The following is an 18,536-nucleotide window of genomic DNA, read 5'->3' on the forward strand; positions in this document are numbered from 1 at the left end:
ATGAGATCTTCTCTAAACCTTCATCACTTGAATTCAGTCTGGTTTAGACATGGGCAACCCAAAATGCATACTGCATCCCAGGCAAAATCTCCAAGTAAACTCTATGTCAAATACTATGAGCTAACATCATCTTATTCCTTCAAACAAAGCAAATGTTCTCAAAAGTGGAAAGAATAACTAACCCACTTTGACACTGGCTGTTAAGAGTAAGCAGAGATACAACAGGAGGTAAGCGGAAAAGGAAACACAGACCCTCTCACAGTTGAAATGCAGCACTGACAGCCAGGAGTCCTGCTTCCTTCTTCCACGGTGGTCAGTAAACTTGCTGCACAGATGATAACAGTACCAATATGCAAAAAGAAGGGTGACAGACCAGGAGGGTCCCACCACTGGTACCTATTGAAAGATCAGAGATCATCAAACCTAAGATGCTGCAAAGGTGCAAACTCACCCTCTCTCCAGAGCACCAAGGCCCTGTGTAAGCCCCATCCCTTCTACCCACAATCAAGCATCCTGGTTCCCATCGCTGCACTGGCAGCAGCAGAACAATGCTGGATACAGTTGTTCCCTGGAGCACCCTCCTCCTCCCTGCTGATTCACCAGCCTCCCACTTCAGAGCCTGACCTCTGGGCTATGTGGATTAATTGCTGCTGTCTCTTGAGCCTCTCTACAAACACTGTAACTTCCCCAGACCGCAGCTGACACCGACATACCTACACAGCTCCCACCACAGCCACTGCTGGATACAGAGAGGCCAGTCATGTAGGAAGTTTCCTTTCAGCCAGTATGTGTTAACCATGAAGTTTCCTACTTCACCACCTTAAAAAGGTCCTTAGAAAAGCCAGAGCTAGCTCACAAACCTTACAGTACAAGACAGAACATACCTCTTAATTAAATTACATCCCTATCGATGACCAAAACCATAATAATTTCAGCAAGTTATATCAAATTGGATCTTGCCCATCAACATTATCATGTTATCACTCCTGTCTCATGGTTCCTATGACCCACACCTCAGGACCTGCCTTGGAGAAGCTGTCAGTTACTTTGAATTGCACCACATGTAGAAAGGTACAGATCTGAGCTCAAAGCCTCCAGGCACTGAGCCACACACTAAGCCACCCCAGCACCATAGGATGTTACACCAGAAGAGGTGAGAGATTACAGTTTCTAGAGGGTGAAAAAGCAACCACCATCCTACACAGTCAGATTGCAAAGGAGGTGTGGAGACTGAACATGCCTGGTGCCCTGCCTTGTGCTGCAGTGGGACTTGCTGGGCTGGCAGGAATAGGAGAGGTTGGCACATCTGCACACATCTGGGAAAGACTGTCCATCCCAGCCTCCTCCAGCAGCAACAGAGGCCTTGCAAGAGCCGTACTGCTCCACAGCCTGGTTTTAATCAGCATTCCTATCTACACACTACCCCATGCCATTGGGAAGCACACATAACAGCAGTGTTTGATGCACAGATGCTGGCAGCCAAAAGGAACAGGTCCGTTCAGATGGATCAGTGCTAAAAATGGGATGTAACAATTCCTAACTCTGGAGATAAGAGTGAAGCTGCCAGGGTGAACCCAGCCTGCACGCAGGTAGGCAGATGGATCAACCCACCACACTCTTTGAATATTGCAGTACTACATGTTCTAGCCAGAGCTTTAGAGGCATTGCGTGTCCCCAGATGCTCCTGCACTCCTTACAGAAACAGGCTTCTATATAGAAAGTGTCACTAATCTCTCCTCTAATGCAGGCAAGACCACAATCATGATTTTGTACAGACATCAAGATATAATCTCACCTAGCCAAGCAAGTAAAGTGTAGCTACAAGCAGCAGCCCAAGCACATCACACCACAGAGTGCTGGCATGACATCTCCAACACAGGCTGGTTCTGATTCAATCAAAAAGGAAAAGCAAAATTCAAGTTGTAACTTCTTCTAACAATGACAGTCAATACTGCCAGCACCCTAAGGCAGAGTGTGTCAAAGCACTCCATAAACCTGAACCATATGATCACCCAAAAGTACCATATGACTTTGACGTTTGCATGTCAATGTGCTGGAAGTGCTCCCACACCTTCCTACCATCTAGGCAAAGCACTTTGGGGGGATTCAGAGATAAAAAGGGAAAAAGTGCTTGCAGATGCTTCGGAGACATCATGATTAAACTTGCAGGAGTATTACTGCCAATATCATTTAGTAGAAATACATATAAATATACATACACATAGAAATCTTTCCTATGGAAGAGATTCTCTGTGAGGGTGCTGAGGTGCTGGCACAGGGTGCCCAGAGAAGCTGTGGCTGCCCCATTCCCAGCAGTGCTCAAGGCCAGGTTGGATGGGGCTTGCAGCAAGCTGGGCTAGTGGAAGGTGGCCCTTCCATGGCAGGGGATTGGAACTGGATAAGCTTTAAGGCTCCTTCAACCCAAACCATTCTGTGATTCTATGATTTAGCAAGTTCAAAATCTACTTCATAGATCCCACTACAAGACTACATACACAGATACATAAAAGATGAACAGTGTAAGGCAAAACATAAGCTTTCCCTGCCCCAGCAGTATATTCCACACAAGCCTGCCTTTCAGTGCCATATTGCTCCTCATTAAATCTCCATTAGGGATGGCTGGTGGATTGGTCATCAGCTATAACGTGCCAAGCTTACCAGCTGGGAAACAGAAGTCCAGAGGAAAAAAAAATGCACTTATTCAAGGTTGCAGACTGACCTACTCCAGTTAGTGTAGTAAGGATCTCAGTTATAAAACAAATAGCTTTATGCTAAATATAGCTAAGGAGCAGCCTTTAATCACCAGGATAGGCTTCACACAGAGGGCTGACAGAAGCTACTGAGGTAATATAGCACACAATATACAACAGTCAAATACGAGGCTAAAAAACCCATTAAACACATTTCATGACATAAAGACCTCTCCACATCTTCCAGGAGAGGCCTCTTTCCAGAGAGGTTTGTTCTCCATCCAGGGGATGTGCTTGTAGGTCATGAATGGGAGGGATGCAAGGGATGGGAAGTGCTGTTTGTTTCAGCAGGCAGCTGCTTTTTGTGCCTGTCAGGATGGCTGAAAAGTTTCCAGCACTAATTGGCGGACACAGAAGTTTTCAGAGCATGATACAACAGATAATGGGGGAGGAATATGTCAAAGGAAGAAAAAGAACAGACCAGCCAGAGAAAGCCTTTGCTGGTGCCTATGCCAGAAGCTGGTGCCTCACTTTGGAAGCCTTCCTCTGCCCCGCCAGAGGATGTGCTGCCAAAGAAGTTCATGCTGCAGAAGAAATTGTGTTGCTTTTGTCAATGAAACACCTTTGTACTGGTCCTTTGTAGAGTAACAGGCTGATATACAAAGCCATAACGACAATAAACAAAACAAAGGGGAAGACACATGCTCTGCAGTTGTAACTGAGCTAGACTGGCCAGGGAGGCTGGAGAAAAACCCTCATTGCCCACATCATTCTTTAAGAATAAAAATCCTCAAACCTCTGTCCTGAATTACAAGGATGAAGATGGACATAACCTGGGACAGGTGATCTCTTGGGAGCCTCTGTCATTCCAATTTGTTGTGAAGCCCTTCCAGCATAACCAACATCTATGCAGCCTTTACTACACCACTGCAAACAAAACAATTCATTTTCAGCGAGAGCTCTGGCCCAAGCAATACAACTCTCTTCACATTATCTTTTTAAAAGGAACCATTTGAGGGAGCACAGGGAAGGGACTGAAAAACACCAAGAAGTGGTTAAAAAGTTCCAACATCCACAGAGCATTTAATTCACAGACCTCAAAGGAGTTCAGAGCTGCAACACCCATGTGGGGAGAAAGAAATACAGAGAAAACAGATTTTTCCCAAGATTACTTAAGGAACAGCAGCAGAGATGAAGAGCTGCTCGACTCTATGAGGCACCACTGAACACCCAGCCCACCAAAGGACTTGGGAAATCTTTCTGAAGCGTTTATAGACACAGAGTACAAATACTTTTCAAAAAGAAGCATTTGGCTTTCCCAGGCACAAATGGAGCTATCAAGGGAGTCAACAGCAGAGTTCAGAACATTAACTCCCAAAATAAACCAAACAAGAACTTCAGACTTCCTTTGTGCTTCAGCACAGATGAGGATGGGGAGATGGGACCTCACAGCTGGTTCAGAGTCCACAGCAGGGCATTCCACTGTCTGTGCACGTTTCTCTACAACTATGCAGGTGGGAAAACACAAGCATAATAAAATAAATCACTGAAAGGAAAGGCTCACCTAATTTCAGTGCCAATTCAAGTCAGCATCATATTTTATTCCATCATAGAATGAAATCATAGAATGATTTGTATTGGAAGGGGCCTTGAAAGTTACCTAGTTCCAACCATGGGCTGAAGTAAAATAAGTTAAACCATGACAACGATATATTACAATGTTTGGTTCCATTTCTTCATTTCATTGCTCTTTCTTTGCTTACACTGTCTCTCAACCAACCATGCCTATTGTATAGACAGTTCCACTCATTTAGAAGGAGATAAAAACCACGCCACTGCATGGGAATGATTTCCAAAAAGTCTGAAGCAGAGCTATTGTGGTGTTTGGTTTTGTTTTACAGCATTTCTTCAGGATGTTTGTCAGGAATAACAGTAACTATCAGTTTAAGGTGCCAGCCTCAGAGTCACATGCAACAAAGTCATTTTCCCACTGGTAGCTACAGCAAGAGCTACTGCACAGTCATATGAGTAAGACATTAAATCCAGCTACAAGGAAAGTCAATTTGCTTTGTCCTGTTTAGCACTGCAGCTCAAGCACACAACACAGCACACAGGGTCCTCTCAGCAGAGCAAGGGGAGATGCTCCAGGAGCATGGTGGTACTGCAGAAAGAGACTTAGTACATCGACGCACTGACAGACTTCTCTGTTCTCCACCAGTATCAGTCACAGAGACCAGAGCTTTCCCTGGGAAGGCCAGCCCCATGGAGAAGGAAGGATTAGAGTAGGACTCAGGAAGACCAAGTCCAATTCCTTTCTCTGCCCTGAGCTTCTGGAGCAAGCTTAGACAGTTTGTCATCTTGATTCATTAAATTACCTAATCTGGTTGGTTTAGAAAATTGACCAGTAAAACAAAGTCCCAGTCTTGCTGGAGTCTGACATCACCAGTACCATGAGCCAAGGTGCTCTCCCAACAAGACCTGAAATTCTACTGTAAATATCAAAAGAATAGTGATAAGAGAACCACAGCCAGAGACTGTTGGCTGCTCTTAACTCAGCAATTGAGCAGAAGGGGGAAAATATGCCTTCTTGCCTCAAATCAGCAACTTCCTTGGTTGTTCTTGTGCTCAGACCCCTTGTGAGATAGAAGGGGAAACGGGGTTCAAGGTGTTTATAAATGATGTTTATGAAAAACATTTCTGTAAATACCTACAGACATCTCTAAATTAGTGCATAGCCGTGTCTAATGTAGGTTAGCAACAAACCACGTTCAGATCTAGCTACCTCGTCTTTCCCAGAGCTTTAACAGTACATAAACCTTGCCATGCATTGTATACAGTCTACAAAGTGGTACTGACACCCTGCATCTGGCAGATGGAACTTGCTTTATATATTGTCTCTCATCCTCACCAGAATGATGATACCTCCCTCCCTCCCCCAAACTATTTATTCCTCCTAAGTTTCATGGATAAAGGAGGCATTTTCATAAATAAAAAAAGCAACCTCAGTCAGGAGGCAGAATCTGTGCTCTTACCATTTTAACCACCCATGGTTAAAAGTAATGGAAGGGAAGAAGAACTGGCACGTGTACCCTTCCACAGCTGCACCCCTGACACTGGGAAATTCCCCTCTGGGTTCTTCATCATTTCTTCTGCCAGAGCAGAAGCACAAATGGGGAGAAAGAGGAAATGTATCAGGAACTGCTACTTGCTGGAGTAAATGATGGCAGCTTCCAAGGCTAGAGGCGGCAGGAAGCTGAGCAGAAGAGGAGCACATACCAATCCTCAGCCTCAGCAGACAACTCGGTCTGTACATCTTAAGAACATCTCCTCAAACACACTGGTTTCCCCTTAAATGAAGGCAGGCCCCTCACACACATCAGTGCTCCTGAGGTGACAGACTGGTGCCAGCACAACTTCTCTCTGATATGCCCATAATGGCTGGTGCCAAGGTTTGAACGTGGGGCTTGTCTCAGAGCTGAGCCTTTGAAGTCCTGTACTCTCAGTGATTTCTGGCAGGCACGGTGACAGATTTTCATGAGAACACAGCTGTTTGATGCAGACTCTCCCCATCCTAGCCCTGGCAGGCTGTAAGAGCAGGCAGGTAATGTCTTAAAATGCCAAATCCCATATCTCAGTTTAAAAATTGGTAGCTGCAGCACATTTAAAGCATCACCTCCCCAGCAATGATGGGGCAGGACTGACCCGTGTTGTTTAAAGGGGCCCTCCTGGAGCACTGCTAGGCAGAGGCTAAGGCAAACACACATGCCATGCACCCCAAATACACCTCAAATTGCAAGTCACCCTCAAGGAAACTCTTCTAGCCAGCAGTAACGGATGGGCTGGTGAAACTTGACATCCATTCCAGCAGGATGAGCTCCTGAGACAAGGTTTGCAGGCCTACGAGACTGACAACCAACAGAGCAGCAAGTAACAGCCAGCACTGACACAGTGCTTTGTCTCCCAGCGCTTCCCTAACGCTGCTGCAGCCTGCCTAGACACCCTGGAGATAACACACGCCTCTGCCTCCATCCCTGAATGCTTTCCCACACAGACCGTTCACTGATTTGCACCAGGAGGTACAAGAGGCACATCCTGCTCCATTCACCCTGCAAATGACAGCAGCCCAACACTGATGGGCCTTCCTCAGAAGCACATCTTGCTACAACAGACAAAACCCCATCAAATCCTGCAGCACACAGTTAATGCTGATATCTCTATCACTGAAGAGCAACAACGCAGAGAGCAGACTGAGCAGTCCAGCTTCCCGCAGACAAAAGAGAATTCTCCCCCGTTTCAAACCTAAACTCGCTCGGCCTCGAGCAATGGATGCTGCCACCCACCCTCCGCTCCATCTTCCCAGCGACAGGCCCTGCCGCTCCAGCTGCCCCGGCGGGTGTCCGTCACCGCACAGCACCCGGCGGCCAGGCTGCAGCAGCGGATGGGTGTACGCGGGTGTGTACCCCCCCGAGCCACCCGCTCCGTGCCGCGCTCTACCCAGCCTCCGGCGCTGCTGCGGGGACCAGCGCGGCCGCGGCACCGCCCGCACCCGCCTCAGGACGGTGCCTCCCGCCCCGCCCAAGGGCAATGCTCCAGCCGCCGCCGCCGCCAAGCCCCCTTCCCGGGCGCTCCGCGGACCCGCTCCCCGGCCGTCGCCCCTCCTTTGTTGCCTCCTTACCCCCGGGCAGCGGCTGGGGAGCCCCGCGCCGCCGCAGGCTGCAGCCGCTGGCGGGCGGCCGCCGAGACCCGCCCTGCGCGGCTGAGGCGGGAGCGCGGCGGGAAGGCGGTAGCGAGCCTCGGCCCCTCCCTCCCTGCTGCCGGGCCGGGGCACGGCCGGGCCCGGCGACCCGCGCGAACAAAGGGGCCGCCCCGCGCTGAGATCCTCCTGGTTGCCGGTCCTCGGCTCCTGCCGGAAGCGGGGTGGGAGGGTGGAAAGGCAGCGCGGAGGCGGCTCCCGGCCGCAGCCCTCAACGTGAGAGCTTTAACATCAGAAATAACCGAGAAGTGCACCTTGTGCTCGGGCTCCCTGCTCCGCCACACTCGATCCGGGCTCCGGAGAGCAGACGGTCTCGCAGCACACCTGAATTTACGCGGTAGCGGATTTGACTGATAGAAGGACAGGAGGAGCTGGCAGTGATTCCTGGAAGGAAGGATAGCCCAAGTACCAGGGATTTTCTGGGGAATGCAGCAAAGAGAAAGCACCCGCAGCCTTGGAAACTCATTCATTCAGAGCCAGGAAGGGTGGGCCCGGCTGATAATCATCACTTGTCCCTCACCACCCCTCTGCTGTAAAGCCCAGAGCTGTAGCTGGGCTAACATTAGATGGGGATATAAGGGAGCAGGCTCGGAGAATCACATAATTGTTTGGGTTGGAAAAGACCCTTAAGATCAAGTCCAACTGTTAACCCAGCATTGCCAAGTCCACCCCTAAACCATGTCCCCAAGCCCCATATCTACGCATCTGTTAAATACCTCCGGGAATGGTGACTCCACCGCTGCCCTGGGCAGCTTGTTCCAATGCTTGAGCACCCTTTGGTGAAGAAATTGTTCCTAATATCCAATGAAAGCCTTCCGTGGTGCAGCTTAAGGCCATTTCCTCTTGCTCTGTCTTGTTACCTGGGAGAAGAGACAGACCCCCAGCTCATTCCACCCTTCTTTCAAGTAGCTGTAGAGAGTGATAAGGTCCCCCCGTGAGCCCTCTCCAGATTAAACCCCTCCAGGTCTCTCAACCATTCCCATCAGACTTGTGCTCCAGACTCTTCACCAGCTCCATTGCCCGTCTCTGGACACAACTCCAGCACCTATCTATTGCCTGTGCCCTGCAATAGTATCTAATTCAGAGAGAGATGCAAGGGCCACAATTCCATTTAGTGGACTTTACCAGCTCTATAGACCCCCACATCATCTTGTTTGGTTATCAGTTGCCATGGGGAAGCCCTCAGGCCATGCAGTAATAGAGGAAGGTCCCACCTTGCACAGCTCCAAAACATGTTGCTGTGTGCCTTTTACACCCTGTGTAGGTCCAGGAAAGCACAGCAGAGATGCAAGTGAAGTAGATGTAGGCAACAATGCAGAGAACAAAGCTGAGGTCAAGTGAGCATCATCCAGAACAGGAGATTTGACAACCCTGGCCTCAGTAAAGCAACCCACACCCAGGAGGCAGCTGCTGGCATCCTCATCTTGCAGAGGAGAAGCCAAAGCAGAGAGAAGCAAATTGGCTCGTCCAAGTCAAAAATAGAACCTGAAGCACCTGCCTCTGACGCCTCTGCTTCAACTGTTAGTTCACTGTCTTTCCCTGACATTTTCCCTACATCGAAGCTCCAGTCATTGCTTTCCAGTTCTGGAATCAAGCTATTTTGTCTCCTCTCTAATCTGTAGTTGCCTAGGGAGACAAGATGCCACCAGGAGAACTAGAGGAGAAGGTGCCTATCAAATCAGGCTGGGACTCAGGAGGTCTCACTTCCCTGTCCCTCTTCACTCCTGGTTTTCCTGCTCTGCCAGGTTGTATCCTTGGGTCCAAGTTTCTTTCCTTATCAAAATGGTGATGGAGTGATGTGGTGGGTTCCAGAGAGACTAGCACGAAGCATTACATGCAGCCACGCATTTTGTAAGGAGTGTAAATTTAAAGCTTTAATGTTTTCAGGTGCTTCAGGGTAGGATTTCAAACCACTCAGAAGTTAAACTTTCTCTTTTTTCATCAATTGCACAATTTTATGCTGTACCTTATACATGCTAAATTGTTCTTATTACTAAAACTTCCATTTAATTGTTTAATTTACAGCCCTATGAAGGTCAGCACATCTGGGGGTATATTTTGTCTGCCAGTAGCCCATGGCATGCGCAGCAGCTCATTGTTTCTCCATTTCAGCAGCACAAGTCTTGATGTTAAAAGCACTTGTGGTTTTCTGCTTTCAAACTCAGTCATCCCAAGGGCTCTGTGTATAAATAGTCATATATTGTAATGACCATTATATTTTATGTTCCAGTAGTGACTCAGGGTGTCCTACAATCCATTGTGTCAGGCATAGGATGCTCCCTGAAGAAGAGGCAGACCTGCACACCAAGGAGCCAGGATTCCCTCGTGCTTGTGCATTCTGCAGCGCTGATGCAAAACCAAAGGGAGAATTGAGCCTGCTGGTTTCAATAAGACGAAGCTAGAAAAATTTCACAACTCTTAAGTCATTTCCTTGAATCATTCTGACAAATCTGCCTCTCTGACTAAGCTTTCTCAGGGGAAATTCCAGGGAGAGAAGGAAAGATCATCCAGTGCCAGAGCTCCCGTAGTGACGTGAGTGAAGTACCTGTAGACTTGGATTTGTGTCTTTGCCATCAAGTGCTCTCCCACAGAGCTATCCCTCAGCTTTTGTTGTACCTGCTTTTCACAAACAAAGCTTCAGAATAAAAATAAATGTTGAAATCCCATCATTCAGCAAAGCAGCACTACTATTAAAAAAAAAACCAAAAAACTCCCACATTTATTGCCTTCCAATACTTAAAGGGGCCAACAATACCTGAAAGGGACTTTTGACAAGGGCCTGTAAGGATAGGACAAGGGACAATGAATGGCTTTAAGCTGGAAGAGGGGAGATTTAGATTAGATATAAGGAAGTTCTTCCCTAGGAGGCTGGTGAGGCACTGGCACAGGTTGCCCAGAGAAGCTGTGGCTGCCCCATCCCTGGCAGTGTTCAAGGCCAGGTTGGATGGTGCTTGGAGCAACCTGCTCTAGTGGAAGGTGTCCCTGCCTATGGCAGGGGGTTGGAACTGTATGAGCTTTGAGGTCCCTTCCAACCCAAAGCATTCTATGATTCACAGGCAAACAACCCTGCACTGAAGATCCAAGACATGAAGAAGCACAGGAGACACTTAAATGTCTATGAGGACTTGTTAATTTTACCCTGACTTTCACTGAAACCATTACATGTACAAAGCTGATGTGCAGTCTCTGACATTTCTGGGCTATCACATTTGCCCAATAAAGCTCTAACTATATACTACCCTCCTATTATATGTGATATGATATGTATCTTGTTTTGAAAAGTGGCTTCTCATAGATAGTCAAAACTGTCTCCACTTGCGTGATGCATTATTCTGATTTCCTATTTGCATTAGCGATTGGGATCACTAAAAAGCTTCACAGCTGTTTTCTTTTAAATTATCCTGCAAACTGAAGCATTACACGAAGCAATGTGAAAAACAAGGGAATATTCAAGCATGCATCTGGGGAAATGAAAAAGAGGAAACATTTTGTGTTTTGCTGTTATCTATATTGTTTGAATAAAGACAGCCAAAGCAGTCTTTCCATTTTATTACCCAACAGCAAAGAAGCTCCTCTCTCCAAAGAGCTGATGAGACACTTGATTTGCCACGTATCAATAGGCTATGATCCCTAAAGCCGCAATCCTTCACTTTTCCCCCAAAGGTACCTTTTCAAAGGCCATATGAAATGGTGACACCAGGACCTCAGAAGTCAACAAAAGCTTCGGAGTTGAATCCTTTCAGTCTTTTCCCTACCACATGCGTAGAAATCCCTGCCAAATCTATCCCTTTGCCCTGCCAATGTACCTGTGGGATCAGAGTGGTGGCAGAAACAGCTACATTTGAAAATACAGCGCACCTTCATTACTGTCAACTTTCAGTCCTGTGATTTCCATCATCTCAAAGATACAGCCGTAACAAGAGTCTAAATTCTTACTGTTCATTCAAGCTGACACTATAAATAGCCTGCTGCATTTGGTGGCAGAGCACAAAATTCCAGCACTGGTGGGAGAAACAAGATTAAAGCAGTGATTTAAAGAAAAGCTGGTTTTTTTTCCCCTTTGACTACAGAGCTGCTGAAAAAACTTCTTATCTTGAGGATCAGTGACTGCTTAGGCCTCACCCATTCTAGGCCAACACTGAAGTTCAGAAACCTCATGTAAACAGCTTTTAATTCATTACGGTCTTGCACAGTTGCAATGATTCAGACAAGTGGTTCCATGCTTTCAGGCATTTCTTATCCAGTCGAGAGCCACTGCAAAGCCTCTAATACCCAGCAGATTCTGTTGTATCTCCTTAGGTGAAACCTCTCATCTGTCTTTAGGCATCTGTATCCAAGCCAGATGTCTAGACTACCTATATAATGAGTGCAGAGGAACAGGCACTGGGGTGGAATTCCCTCATCATATTGCAGACATCTAAACTGGATTAATTGCTCTCTAACAACACTCACTTCCATCCATGAATTATAGGGGTAGTTGAGAATTAGGCCAAATGAGATGTTTAAAGTTAAGTGATATGTATTCCACTCATCTTCCTTCCAGAAATGCTCAGCACAGCTGATGATGCTGATTTGGGTGCATGTAGATCAGATGTGTGATGGGTACATTCTTGTCTGAAGGGCTGACTTTGTGCTGTTTCACTTGAAAGAAATGAGACTCTTGGCCAGGATTCAACACAGGCAAGATCTGGCTCCAGGACCCTTCAGGGAATCACACAGGGCTTGTACAGTGTGATGGAAAGCACTCTGAAGGAAGGCCTTTCTGCCTGGCTGACTGCTGTGTGTTTCTACACACTCGTTAACATAAAAGAAACTGTGGGTGGAAATATATTGAGGGATCATGGCAGTTCTCATTAATTATGAGGATCAAGAGGAGTTCTTACGGCTTTTTTAGTGTATTTCCTATACTGAAATTAGTGCATTAACTGTTACTTAAACTTCAGCCATCAGTATAATTTCATCATTAGCACAGTCTGGTTCCTGTTGTTCCACATTTTTCAAGTAACCTGCCTTGCTGCAGTAGCAGTGACTGAGGAATGTGGGACAGCACTCCTCACAAATGCAAGACAATGAAATAGACCACACTGCAGGCCCAAAGAAATAGTGTAATTTTCATCACAAAGACTCTTTCCTATCTAGGAACCCAAAGGCAAGTGGATTTTCAGAGAAATTCAGCATCTACTAAGTGGAAGCCTTCTGAAATTCTCTTCTCTGATACCATGTTTGTCCAAATGACTTACAGAAGACCACAGTGGAAGAGGAGAACTTGGAATAGCTCTTTTTTAAAGGCAAAGCTGCAGCCTGTTTTATAAAGCCTCTGGTAATTCTCTGTATCTCCCCATGTAGCCCAGTGTAACCCCAGAAAAATACAGGGAAACAAAGATCACTCAGAATGGGGCACCTCTGTGTTTTCCAGTTGCCAAAGCATCATGTACACCAACACCAGTCATTTGCAAACCATCCAAGCTCTGTCTCTGTGCATTGCAAATCAAGATTCCTTTGGGCTCACATGCTATTTTTCATTGTATGACAAAAATTATTCCCCTCTGCTACTGCTGATGTTGCTCCAAGTATATGCCACTGGACCCTTCTCATTGTCGCTGGGGGTGTGAAGATTTATTGTTTTCTCTAACCTTATGGAACAGTGTTGAGTAACAAATTGGAGCCAGCCTGTACTTTATGGAGAGAAAAAAGGAGTCTCTTTTCCCGGTTGTTTGGGCCCTGACACAAATACTCTTTCAGACCAAGTAGAAGCACCAGATGTTTTCTACCAGAGCTACAGAATGTGCAGTGGCAAGGGAGTTTTTTCCTGTGCATGAACTGGAGCGTGTTAGAAGATCAAAGATGAGAAATGCGAGCCAGGAAGAAAAAAACTTCCTATCTGTGCTTAGAACTTGAAAAGAGATTTCAGTACCTGCAACTGAAGCTACGTTTATTGGGGGAAGGGAGGGAAATGAGCTCCAATTTCAGCACTTAGAGAAAAGCCAGACCTTTAAAATGCCTTCAGCAGGCAATGTATGGAGGTGGTTTGGACAACTGGCCTGACTATGGGCACTGACTACTGAAACATCCAGTGCTGCCACTTTGATTTCTTAGCCTTTAATTCTCCAGAAAAGCACGGCTATCCCCAAAGCAGGCACCAACACTGTAATTTAACAGAGGGCATGTTCTCCCAGAAGATCCCAAAGCCCACAAGAAACATTCTTTGTAACTATTTTCAGATGAGAAAATTGAATCATAAAGATGTTTATGTGACTTACAGTCCCATAAGTTCCAGTCACTAAAGCAGCCGATAAGCTGGCTGCCCCCAGCCAGCTTTGCAGACTGGGTGAGAAACAAGTCTACGTTACTGAGCATTCCTAGGGCTTTGCTGGCTCCATACAGAGGTGTGGAATATTAGCAGTCTTCATGCATTAGGCAGAAGGAGAATGGAAAAGGTATGAGGCCACTGACAGTACAGCTAGCTGCCCTCCACTGCCTGCAACATACGTGTGTTTTGAATTAAGGAGAGGCTTCAACCAAAGACCCTGACCCACCTCAGTGAAATACCACAGCATAAATAAGCATAAATAAGTAGCTGAAACCCCACAGCACATCTTGGTTTGGCATTGCTGCAGAGGAAAGGGCTGCTATCCTGGCCACAGGATAGGAATTAAACTGCATTTTGTTCTCTTTCCACCAAAATGTCCACTTGCAGCAGAAGCTCTTCGAGGCCAGAGGAACTACCTCCCATGTGTTGGAATTTCTGTTTCCCATCATAATATTTTTCCTATTCAACCATCCACTGATCCCAGCTGTCATTTTTCAGTATGACATTAGAAAGTTTAAGGAATTCATGTGATGTCTTTATAAAAAGGAGGTTATTTCTTTCTGCTGAAATAATAAATCCTGTAGCAAGATGCCCCAACTGACCTCAGTCACTAACTGGATATTGCTGCAGTCATTGCCAGGTGGAAGGAGAAGTCATGACTCCCCCAAATCCCAACCTTACTCAAATGGATAGAGAAAGGTTGAGAAAGCCTGATCTTTGCCAGGTGTTCATTTTCATTTTAGAATATTTATTACAGAAGAACCTTTATAATGTGGATTTTGTCTGTCAAATGCTAGGACATAACCCAGATCCAGGAACTTACGCACACTGCTTCAGTTTCCTGCCAATTCAGCTTTAGAATTGCACTACAGAAATTGTATTATGTTCCAATAAGGAAGAATCACTGTGAGGATGCTGCCAGTGTGGCTTTCCATTGAGCACTGTACAGACACCTGACAACTGGACTCTAATCCATCTCAACAACTGTTTTCATGCACAGTGAAAGACGAACAATGATACCAACCTGATCTGTAATTGCTTTAGCTGACCAGACCAAATGTGGAAGGTACACATTAAAATAGCTTATGCTGACTATTCTAATATTTGGCTAAGTCCTAAATACTCACAGACAAGCTCAATGAATGCTGCAAATGCTCAGAACTAACAACTAGCCCTGATCTTCTGGGTGCACTACAATCACTAACCCGACAGTCCTCACAGTGCCTTTAAAGCACAGGCTTACTCCAGTCCCATAACTAAAAGCAAGCGGACACACAAGAACTGTGCTGAGAAATAGGATGCAGTAATTATGCCCAATACCCCTGATAAGACTCCATTTTCCTCTCTGCAAATGCCAGGGCTCATAAAATCAGAGAATCCCAGACTGGTTTGTGTTATAAGGGACCCTAAAGCTCATACAGTTCCAGGCCCCCTGCCATGGGCAGGGACATCTTCCACTACAGCAGGTTGCTTGAAGCCCCATCCTGCCTGGCCTTGAACACTGCCAGGGATGAAGCAGCCATGCCAGACAAGGCAAATGTACTATATGTATCTTGGATTTGGTTGGTAGAAAATGCCAATGTGTTAGCTGTGAAGGTAGAAAAGAAAGAAAGGAAAGGAGATACATTTTGTGTTCTTTTACCCTCTTCAGAAGAAACAGAATCTGAGGAGTGTGGCAACAAATATAAAGTTAACAAGTGGAAAACTACAATTAAGGTAAATGAACCTGTGGAACTCAATGCCAGAATCTAGTAAAGATAATTAAGATAATTACATTGCAGTAGTATCTATGTTAATTCTAATTAGAATAAGAAAGTATGAAACAATCCGTAACTCTTGATGAAAAATAAATACCTCTGAACTGATTCTATAATTGTTTGGCATTACCCTTAAGGCTTGACTCTGTTTTCTTGGAGCCTGTGGTAACTGTCAGCTTCCTAGAGGCGATGTTCACTTGAACTTGCTTCTGGTCTGTTCCAGTAGGTAATTTGCCTGGACCTTTCATTTTATATTCTCTGCAATACATCTAAAAATGCTTGTAGCAAGAGAAGAGAAACAGCAGATTACTGAGATATTTATTGAAGAAAGTAAATAAGAAATTAATAATAAAGAGAATTTTTTTGTAAAAACCACTTAAAAATATGAATTAAGCTGTGGCACACCCAGCACACCCATCTAGCAGCATGCAAACTGTATGTAGAGCTAAAGAAAAGATATGAAGACATATGCAAACTGGGCTTAAAATGTCATGGAAACAGCTGCCCTCCCAATAGACTGAAAATTCATTTCCCTGTATGCAGGCAAGTACGTCAGAAACCCACCCACTCTCATCTATACCTCCGTGCCATACCAAAAGCTATGATATTTAAGCAGACTATAAATACTGACCCCCAAAAAAACCCTAACAATTTATCAAATCTTGTTTGATTAGGTTTGGGTTTTTTTTTTTGCAAGTGGGCTTGTTTTAAGAGATTATCAATACTTTGTGACATCCAGGTTGTAAAACAAAGCCATGACCATATTGCAATTTTAGAGAAAATTGCCTGGAAGATGACATACTGCAGTGACCTTCAGGTCCCAATAGTTAAGGAGCTGAAGTCTTGATTTTCCCCCTTACAATCCCCAGCTCATGCAGTTCCTGCTTCACAGGGCTGCCGTAACTGATGTGGGGAAGAACAGCCAAGGGGATTTGTAATGCAGGGTTCTGCCCTCTGTTGTTTCCATAGGAAATAAAGAGGATATTAGATGTTAACCCCTGTAAACAGCACTTCAAACTTGCAGGACAGTTTCACTCTCCCTATCCCCACACTGCCAAAAACCCCCATATTGCTACATTTATAGATCAGTTTGTGTACCTGCTAGATCTACAAGTACATAAGCAGGTCCATCTGGGCAGCAGATAAAACAAGAACCTTGTTGGATTCACTCCATCACTGCTGCCTTGAGACTGTATTGTTTTGAGAGGTGTGGAGTGCATCAAAAATATTGTAAGCCTGTATCACAGAAGCAGACAGAAGGGTGAAATATTTCCCCTGTACCAGCATGGCTTGAAGGAGGTGGGTATCATTCCCAACACAAAACAAGACCTGTCCCACAACCACTCTGGCATTTGTTTTCATGGGAACTCTGCCTGCAGACTGCCAAAGCCATGGGCTCAGCTGGGCTGGGCTGTGCTGCCACCCAGCTCTGCTGGAAGCTGCTCTCTGCAGTGCAAGATGATTTACAATCATTTTCCACCTCCATAACCCTCTAGCCTACAGCAGCCATTTGAGAAAGATGAGGTTTGTCACCCATTGCAACGAGAACACACCCAAGCACCCAGTGCTGGGAAGCACATTTTGCTCCCAGTCTGATGATTTCAATAGGGAACTGAGGCCCCAGTTTAGCAAAAGTCTTAAGTGCAGGTTTAACTTCATGTGTGGGAGCAATTCCCATCTAATTAGATCAGACACATCATGAAAGTTAACTCCATACCACTGTTGTACTGTGGCTTGCAGGTGCACAGCCCCCATCGGGATCAGGCCTTTCCCTGCATTATATTGTTTTGAGGCAGCAGAACACAGGTAAAATGGGATGCCATTAGAGACAGTACTAAGCTCTTAGCTTGTAAATCCTTTGTTTCTTCAAGAAAGATCCACTTTGCAGCTTTTTCCATTTCTATTCCTGCCTTTCACCCTCTTTTCCAGCTGCATAAGGAAGTCAAATGCCTTGCTCAAGGTTACACTGACTGATATATTGGGGAAATAAAGACTATTTCTGGCAGCTGAGATGTCTTTTCAATCATTCATTTCCATAAAATTCTAGTTCTAGCAAACCAGGTTATAACCTACAATTTACACCTGATGAGGTGCATCTAGTTCATCTGAGCTGATTTCACTCAGTGTGCATCTGTATGCATATGACATTCTGTAGCACTTTATAGTGAGGTTATTTTCAATATGTAATAATAATATTTCCATTCTGAGATGACATTTACTAAGCACAGTTGTGTATATTACAATACACTAAAACAAGGCATGTTCACAAAGGCCATTTTCCTGTATTCTGGTTTTATTGTATCAAACCTTCCCATCCACTAACAGTTAAGCCCAATGAAGCATCTCCCTGATAAACCATAGAATCAAACCCATTTGTATAGCTGCCATATATTCATTTTACAACAAAGATTATGTGTGCAGCTCTGTCTTTATTCCACTCCAACACGTCTCCTAAGCTGGGGTATTGAGTGCAGGTGGCATTTATATTACTGTATCATCTATTTACAGGAGATGAACTCCTGAGAGGCAGAGAGAGCCAACAGCTCAAGCTCAGCTCCTTTTCACCCTAATAACAGTACATGAGATTTCCTGGCCTTCCAGCACCCTCATCACCTGATGTCAGTATGCATTTCAGAAGACTGTTAACTAGGAATTCACTGATGAAAGAGGGCTGTCTCTGAAGAACAGTATAGTCACAGGGGACTTACGGCCCACTCAATTTATATAGCCCTATCTGCTTGTGAAGCAACTTATCTCATTAAGAATCTTCCTATAGTTCAGCAATAAACAGTGTCTTACTTTAATAACAACTGAAAAACTGAACAAATAACTTAAACAATTGCATTTGATTCACTTTAGCACCCAGAGAAGTGGGTGAAGTAACCAAATAACCACCACACAACCATTGTAGGGGTGGGAGAATCTATGTTTCAGGTTTAGGGTTTAAATTACTATTTTTTAATGTGTAAGATGTTTTTCTAAGCTATTGGTCTATTTGTATTTAACCAAATAAACCTATATAGTGT

The 18,536-nt window shown here is 45.3% G+C and overlaps 1 protein-coding gene across 4 annotated transcripts in view; it reads right to left on the reverse strand.

Annotated features, from left to right (window-relative positions):
• CLIP2 (CAP-Gly domain containing linker protein 2) overlaps positions 1–7,846 on the reverse strand; it is a 74,705-nt gene extending 66,859 nt beyond the window's left edge. For 2 of the 4 annotated variants that reach the window (XM_061470365.1, XM_061470361.1), the window contains exon 1: positions 7,366–7,518. The gene's annotated coding sequence lies outside the window, so the exon portion shown is untranslated. Of the gene's footprint in view, positions 1–5,722; positions 5,899–7,365; positions 7,519–7,697 lie in introns of those variants that run through there. The other 2 variants (XM_061470364.1, XM_061470363.1) reach the window with 2 other exon arrangements.
• Between the last annotated feature and the right edge of the window lie 10,690 nt (positions 7,847–18,536).

The sequence above is a fragment of the Pezoporus flaviventris genome, unplaced genomic scaffold (genome assembly GCF_033815535.1).
Source record: "Pezoporus flaviventris isolate CSIRO_AGI_PZ_B2104156 unplaced genomic scaffold, CSIRO_AGI_Pfla_v1 ptg000063l, whole genome shotgun sequence".
Classification (NCBI taxonomy): domain Eukaryota; kingdom Metazoa; phylum Chordata; class Aves; order Psittaciformes; family Psittacidae; genus Pezoporus; species Pezoporus flaviventris.